This window comes from Petaurus breviceps, unplaced genomic scaffold (genome assembly GCF_028583685.1).
Source record: "Petaurus breviceps papuanus isolate PSGF00001 unplaced genomic scaffold, PetGlider_PUasm1.0 689, whole genome shotgun sequence".
In the NCBI taxonomy this organism is placed as follows: Eukaryota; Metazoa; Chordata; class Mammalia; order Diprotodontia; family Petauridae; genus Petaurus; species Petaurus breviceps.
The window spans coordinates 815,421-822,896 of NW_027186458.1; the positions used below are offsets into that span (position 1 = coordinate 815,421).

Below are 7,476 nucleotides of genomic sequence, written 5' to 3' on the forward strand. Positions count from 1 at the left end.
AAGGACAGTGCTGTTGTTGCAGGGGTCTGGGAACCTTTCTGTTGGTTCAGAGCTACTGAGACTGTCCTGCAGACAGAGAGTAAATACTGTCCACTGGTTAAGGACAGTGCTGCTGTTGCAGGGGTCTGGGAAGCTTTCTGTTGGTTCAGAAGCCCTGAAGAAGGATTTTCTTGTTGTATGTTTACAGAAATCCTGGGAGAGGGTTTTGCTAATGTTTTCAAGGGTTCTAGGACTGTTCTGCAGACAGAGGATGAATTAATGAAGAGACTGGCAATGCATCTTGTGGCCTTGATAAGCTTTGTCTCCCCAGGAACAAAGATTGCTGAGAACTTGCCTCTGTCAAGATGAAGAAAAGACCTCCATTTGGGTATTAAGTGCTGTGCTTAAACTTGTTGTAACTCTGGGGTAGATTCAATTGTGATCCAGGGGTGGGGAACTTTTGACCTTTTTATGTTCTATGGTTGAACAAATGAATGTACTTTACTTAGATTGGAAACTAATCTCCATTTGAGAAGAGTGGCTTTGTGGTGGACTAAATGAAGGTACAGCCTAGGAGTGGAGTAGTATTTAGAACAGGGACTTTGTAATTGATTGAATGAATGGATGGTCCTGGGGTGGGGTAGTACTTGGAGATTATTTAATCACCCTTAGTAAATGCTGTATTTTGAATGATGTCATATTTTGATCTTCTCTGCTCTTGATTTGTCACTGAATAAAATGGAGAGCACCTATGCTGGTATTTTGAACCTTGGGAAGTTGCCTTTCCTTGGCATTACATTACAAATAGGAGTGTAAAGTGTGGTTGCTCTGTTTATTTTGCTTTCTTTGCCTGCTCATGTCACCACTCAATCACTTGACCCCTGGACTTTTTGTCACAGTAGGACTCTGCCACCAGACAGGGGAGCTTCTTCCCAAACACTGGGGTTTTCTCAGCTGCCAAAGGTATTAGTTGTGTGCCCTCTCTGAAGCCTACAGACAATCTGGCAACTGATCACACACCCCAGGACCTCCACCCTAGACCACAATCCAGATCTAAGCAGCTTAAATTAAGAGCAATTACCCCTCATACTTGTTCCTTGGTCCCCCTACAAACTGTATATGAGGACCTGAAGCTGCCACATGATGGCTGCTGTGCCTCGGCTCCTCAGTGGCTTCTCGCCCTGGGGGCAGAGGCCGACCTCACTCCCAACTACTGGATCCCAAAGTCCCCACTTCACAGACCTCTCACTTAAACTGCCATAGCTGCTGGTGATCTGGAGTCCCTCCAGCCAGTGATTGGTAAGGCCTGTCCTGAGGCTAAAATCTCAGTTCCAATGGGACTGGGCTCGGCTTCCACAGCCCTGTGCTGTCCAATCCCTGCCTGCCTGCTGGGCTGTCCTTATTGGGAGATTAGCTTCTCTGTGTCATTTTCTGGGTTCTTTAGCTCAAAGTGGGTTCAGAGTCATCATTTACATGAATTGGGAGAGGTGGATGCTGGAGCCCAGAGGAAGTCCTGTTTCTGCTCCACCATCTTTGTACATTTTTCTTTCAAAAAAAGAATGTTAAATATACATATTAATTTTAAATATCAACGAATATAACAAAAATCGGGAGGGGATAAGATGTAATCCTATACTCCTTACTTGACTCCCATGACATTGTCTTTTTGAGAGAGTACATACAGACTTTCTGATAGAGCCCTTCTTCACAGACAAGTATTTTCCATGGAAAGCACAGTGATTGGGAACAAAAAAAAACATTTTTGAAATCCATGTTCATAGACCTGGTGCAAAAAAGTAAGTGAAAATTTTGACTAGGGCATTCATGTGTTAGTGAACTCATCTCAGAACTATGGGGTAGACTTATATACAGGGATTGAGAGCAGTGGATGGCAGGGACCAGAAATGAGTCATATCCTAGCCAAATACTAAGCAGATGGATTAGAAATCCCAAGTCACAAGCTACTCTCCCCATGTAACCAAAAAAATGAAAGTCTTGGGACGCAAAGATCAAAGACTGAGGCATGAGTCTGTGTCATGGATGTTCTTTATCTTTAGTGATTTTTTTAAATAATAAATTTTCATTTTCTTGTCTGATGGTTCTTTTTTCCAGGTTTAGCTGCATTCTAATCCCCACCCCCACTCCCACCCCCACCCAAAAAACCTCCATGGGACATAGACTAAATGCTGATTAAGGGGACAACACTGTCTTCCTACATCCAGCACACAGGATCATTGAGGAGGCCTAGAGTCTGTCCTGCCTTCTCATCTCTTGCCATCTCAAAGAAGATAAAAGGCTCTTTTCATGTATTCCTGCATTTTGGCCCAGGGGACCATGAAACCTGATACCTATGGAGCTGAACCTAAGATCCTTCATACAAGGACTCTGGATACTGGGGTCTTTCATTTATTCCTATTTCTTTTTTTTTTATTCAGTTGTGTTGTTGGAATTTATTTTAAATAACTTACAGTTGATTAAAAGGGAATTCACAATAAAAATGAGGGATTCTTGAAGAATGGTGGGGGAAATATTCTTTGCACATGCTATAATGCATGTCAAACTCATGATTTTAGAAAAAATAATCTTCACTTTAAAATTCTCCTTTTCACATTTCTTTATTTTTTTTACACAATAACAAAAGAAAGAATTAAAAGGTCTACAATCTTGATTTTTATTTTTCAGAACAAATACTCATTTTCCCAGAAATTTATTGATGTGAGGAACTTTTTACACAATAGACTGTTTCAAGTAAAAACAAATAAAAAAAGAGAGGTGGGTATTTTAGAAGTGTACAGAATATTCTCAGAACAAAGAATAATGAGAAAATGGTTTCAGTCACTGATTATTTCTTTATTGTCAAACTCACTCATGCCTCACTGCTCCCATTTCCAATCTACACAGTCTTTAAGATCAAGAAAAAATGATTTAAATATTTCAAAATAATTAAAAGAAATAAAATTCAGATTTTAAAAAGAACATTGAAGTCAAAAAGCATCTTGCCAACATGCTTTGATGTAAACTGATGTCTGAAATGAAATTCTGCTGATTTCAGAACTTCTTCAAAGCTAAATAAAAATTGATCCCCTTGATAATAGTGAGAGCACTAAGACTTGGGCTGGGTTTTTGTTTCACCCAATTTTAAATTCTTGAAATGGGAGGGTGTGATAGTAATGGCAATTAAAGATTCCCCTGTACTGGCTTGGTTTTCAAACTGATTGTGTTAAAACCCAGAGCTTGTTAATCCCACCTGTGGGATGGACTTGCTAATGTGAAAAGAAAGTCCTGAACTGGGAGGAGCTGGTGACATAGATTTGGAGAGACAAGAGAGAGGCAGAAGAAAATTTTTTTTGGAAGCAGCACCTCGTGGAGAGAGAGAGACTAAGAGAATTGCTGGTGGCCGCTTTGAATTGCCCTGGACTTTTGAGACCTGCCCCCTGAGCTGCCAAGGACTGAGGAGACGTGGCTGTTTTGCTGGTACTTTGTCTGTCTGTTTTGATGTTCTTTTGCCAGATTTGTCCACTGGTGAAAGACTGTCCTTTTGTTGAAGAAGTCCTGGAACCTGGCTGTTCGCTAAGAAGACCTGCGACTGTCCTGCAGACAGAGAGTGAATACTGTCCACTGGTGAAGGACAGTGCTGTTGTTGCAGGGGTCTGGAGACTGTCCTGCAGACAGAGTGAATACTGTCCACTGGTGAAGGACAGTGCTGTTGTTGCAGGAGTCTGGGAACCTTTCTGTTGGTTCAGAAGCCCTGATGAAGGATTTTCTTGTTGTATGTTTACAGAAATCCTGGGAGAGGGCTTTGCTAATGTGTTCAGGGGTTCTAGGACTGTTCTACAGACAGAGGATGAATTCATGAAGGGACTGGCAATGTATCTTATGGCCTTGCTAAGCCTTGTCTCCCCAGGAACTAAGTTTGCTGAGAACTTGCCTCCTGTCAAGATGAAGAAAAGACCTCCATTTGGGTATTAAGTGCTGTGTTTAAACTTGATGTAACTCTGGGGTAGATTCAATTGTGATCCAGGGGTGGGGAACTTTTGACCTTATGTTTGGAACCTAATCTCCATTTGAGAAGAGGGGCTTTGTGGTGGACTTAATTAAGGTATAGCCTAGGGGTGGAGAAGTATTTAGAACAGAGACTTTGTAATTGATTGAATGATTGGAAGGTCCTGGGGTGGGGTAGTCCTTGGAGATTATTTAATCACATTTAGTAAATGCTGTATTTGGAATGATGTCATGTTTTGATCTTCTCTGTTCTTGGTTTGTCACTGAATAAAATGGAGAGCCCCTATGCTGGTATTCTGAACCTTGGGAAGTTGCCTTTCCTTGGCATTACATTACAGAGGGGAGGGTTAGAAGTACATTTTCTATTCAAATATAGAAGTTACTGCAAAACACTTGTGTCAATACATCAACATAATTGCATTTCATATGCAGTAGCTAAAAATCCTAAACTCTTCCCTGAAATAGTGAATTTCTCTTGTGGAAGATTGACAAATTCCCATCCACTCACCTTACAAAATTAGGAAAGACAAATCATAGGTAGAATTTTGGTATTTGAAATATCTATAAATAAGTTGCCCATAGGAGAACTGACTCAGCTATCTTTTAGAGTATTTCAATGTTTTTTTTTTTTCTTTTCAAAGATGTTGGCTTGTTTATGCTTCCTTGGTCACTTGAAGTCCTTCTCCCTCTACTTAACCCCCAAGTACAAAGGCAAATAAGACTCACAGTTTCTTAGTATTCCTCAAACCTGCCTCTTTGCCCAATATTCACCCTGTAAAAACAGTTAAATTCATAATCTTTATCTGCCATATCAATGGCCAGGGTAAACTTCTCTACCTGGGCTTTGTTATAGATTTTCTCAATTGGGATCCCCCAGTTCTTTCACCAAGCAACTGAGATATTGGGATAAAAATAGTTGGGTTTGGAGGTTCCCAAGACAATCTGTTTGTTATCCTCTGCATGTGGCCTGGGACTCCAGTTTCATCACCTTTCCTCCAGATTCTTCACAGACTTCTTCTTAGTCTCTACCAACTATTTAGAGTTGGTGTCCTTTTGGACTTTGGCCTGGGTTTTGGCACTTTTCAGATCTCTTCAGACTTCAGCCAGCTGGTCCTTCTTGGCATCAATCTTAGTCTGCAGGTTCAGCATGGACTTCTCACAAGTTTTTGGAGGTACAGAATCACTACAGCTCTATTGGCATGGTTATAAGAAATTATCTTTGCTGCAATATTTTATCAGGGTCAGTTAGCCCCTTTAGCTACTGCTGTAGCTTGATGGAGGCATTGTATGTACAGAAGACCTTGGCTGTCAAGCCCTCCAATGAGATCTTGAAGGTATTTATTGAGGATGCTGGCATTTTTTGTCGAAAAGATCATCCTCAGGTTTTTTGTTCTCTATAAATAGCTTAAGAGACTTAAAAACCCTTGTCTCACAAGGGCATTGTTATAGTATTGTGTGGAATCCTTCCCTAAGAAATCAAACTCAACTATATATTCTTGGCCATCCATCTCTGGATGTAAATTAAAGTGCTCTACTCAGAGAGAATAAAAGCCCACAGTATCAGCTCTCTCCCCATCTTCCTTCTCATTGTCAACTCTCAGAGCAAGTTTGTTGATGAAGTATAATGCTACAGCCCTCTGCTGGACTTTCATTTCCTTGGACTGCCAGTTTTCTGGGTATTGATTCTGGATCTCGTCTACACACTTCTTCAATCCTTGGCCTATCTCATATTTCTGCCAATCCTTCTCCCCCTTGATTTGTGAGCTGGGGTTAAGCATAATGTGCTTGATGGATCCTTGGATAGTCTCAGACCAGGACACCAGCCAGGTAACCTTGTTATCATGTAGAACTTCTTTCCATTTGTGTCCAGGGGGAGGAGAAGGAACTTTGGCATCTTTGCTACAGTTAATAATTATATCTTCAGGCATAATCCATCTTTTTAACATTCCCATCTTGGGATGATTGCCACGGCACCTGAAAAGACCTGGAGGCTCAGTCTTGAAGTTGGTAATTCTCTCTCTGTGATTGTCCATCACACAGAAACCATACTCTGTCAATAGCCTTTCATTTTCCTCGTAAGTTTTCAGTTTCTCTTCCTTGTTCATTTGCTTTCTTGCTTCTGCTTGGGATTTGAAATACTGGCTTATCTGGCTGAAATCCCTCTTGCTGAGACTGCTGGTGCTATTTTCCTCTTCATTTATCATTTCCTTTCTCCAGTCCTTGAAGAAGTTTTTCCTAAATATCTCCTTGGTGGCATATTCATGGTCAAGCATTTTTGCAAAGAATATAGCCACCTCTTCTGCTTTGGGACTCCGCTTCCTGACTTTGCCATCACAGCAGAGCTTGACATTTTCTGGCAGGTGGAGACAACACAGGACCTTTGTGTTCCAGAAATTTCCACCTGATGCCTTCAGGTGGCGCTCTTGCTCCCACCACTTCCACATCTGCTCCCCCTCTTTCTTCAGCTACTCCCCCTTCTTATCTTGGTCGTCTTTGTTCTTGGACTTCCTTGCTTTGTTATCCTCCTCTCCCTCTGGTTTGCACCTCTTCACCTCTTTGCTGGCTTGTCTTTTTATTTCTTGGCTTTAGAATCAGCATCGGAATTCTCTGGAGGGCTCTTGAAAGACTTGATAGCTTCTTTAGATGCAGCAGAGTAGTTCTCAACACCTAGAGCATCTGTGCTACCGGGAGGACTGGTGGAACCATTTTCTTTCTCCCTTATCTTGGCCCCTTCACTGGTCTCCCTTGGCTTCCTTTCTTTTCTCCTAGTCTCTGAGCCAGCATTTTTGTGTTTGGTTTTCTCCTTTTCTCTGTGTTTCTTCTTGGAGGAATTTTGGTGCTCATTATGACTGTGCTTGGACTTTTCCTGGTCTTTTCTATTGTTTTTGTGCAGTTTGTGTCAGTGTTCTCTATTGTTGTATTTATCCTTATGTTTCACATGATCATTCACTTGTAAATCTGCATGGATCTTGTAGTAGTAGGGCAGTTGATCCATGCTCATGTTGGCCATAGATGCTGCTTCTGTTGCTGCTGCTGATCTCCTTACCTAAGAGAGGAGTCTCAGAGCACTGAGCCTCCTCTATACTGCTGCAGAGGAATATCTGTATCTGGAGCAGCAGTGACAAGGTAGACACTAGGAAGGAAATGCAGTTATGCCAAGTTGAGTAACAGACTGAAGCTTGCATTTCTCTCTACTCCTCTTACTTCCTCCTTCTTTTGTTTCCTGGTATCCCCCAATTCAGTCACCATGTTTTACAAGGAAAATCTAGGTTTTCCTGATTCTTGCAAAATGTCATAATTTAGCTTCTCTTATTGATTAGTTTAAGGATGACTGATATGTCATTTGTAAGCGTCATGAAGTTACATTTTTTTTAATTACATGAGATAGTAACAGGTAAAGCAGCAGATAATTTTGTCTTTCCTCAAAACTTCCTACTCAATTAAATTCATATATATATATATATATATATATATATATATATATATATATATATA

At 41.0% G+C, this 7,476-nt stretch overlaps 1 pseudogene; it reads right to left on the bottom strand.

The window, feature by feature from the left end:
- Positions 1-4,713: 4,713 nt before the first annotated feature.
- LOC138174537 (DNA topoisomerase 1 pseudogene) lies at positions 4,714-6,982 on the bottom strand (annotated as a pseudogene).
- Positions 6,983-7,476: the final 494 nt, after the last annotated feature.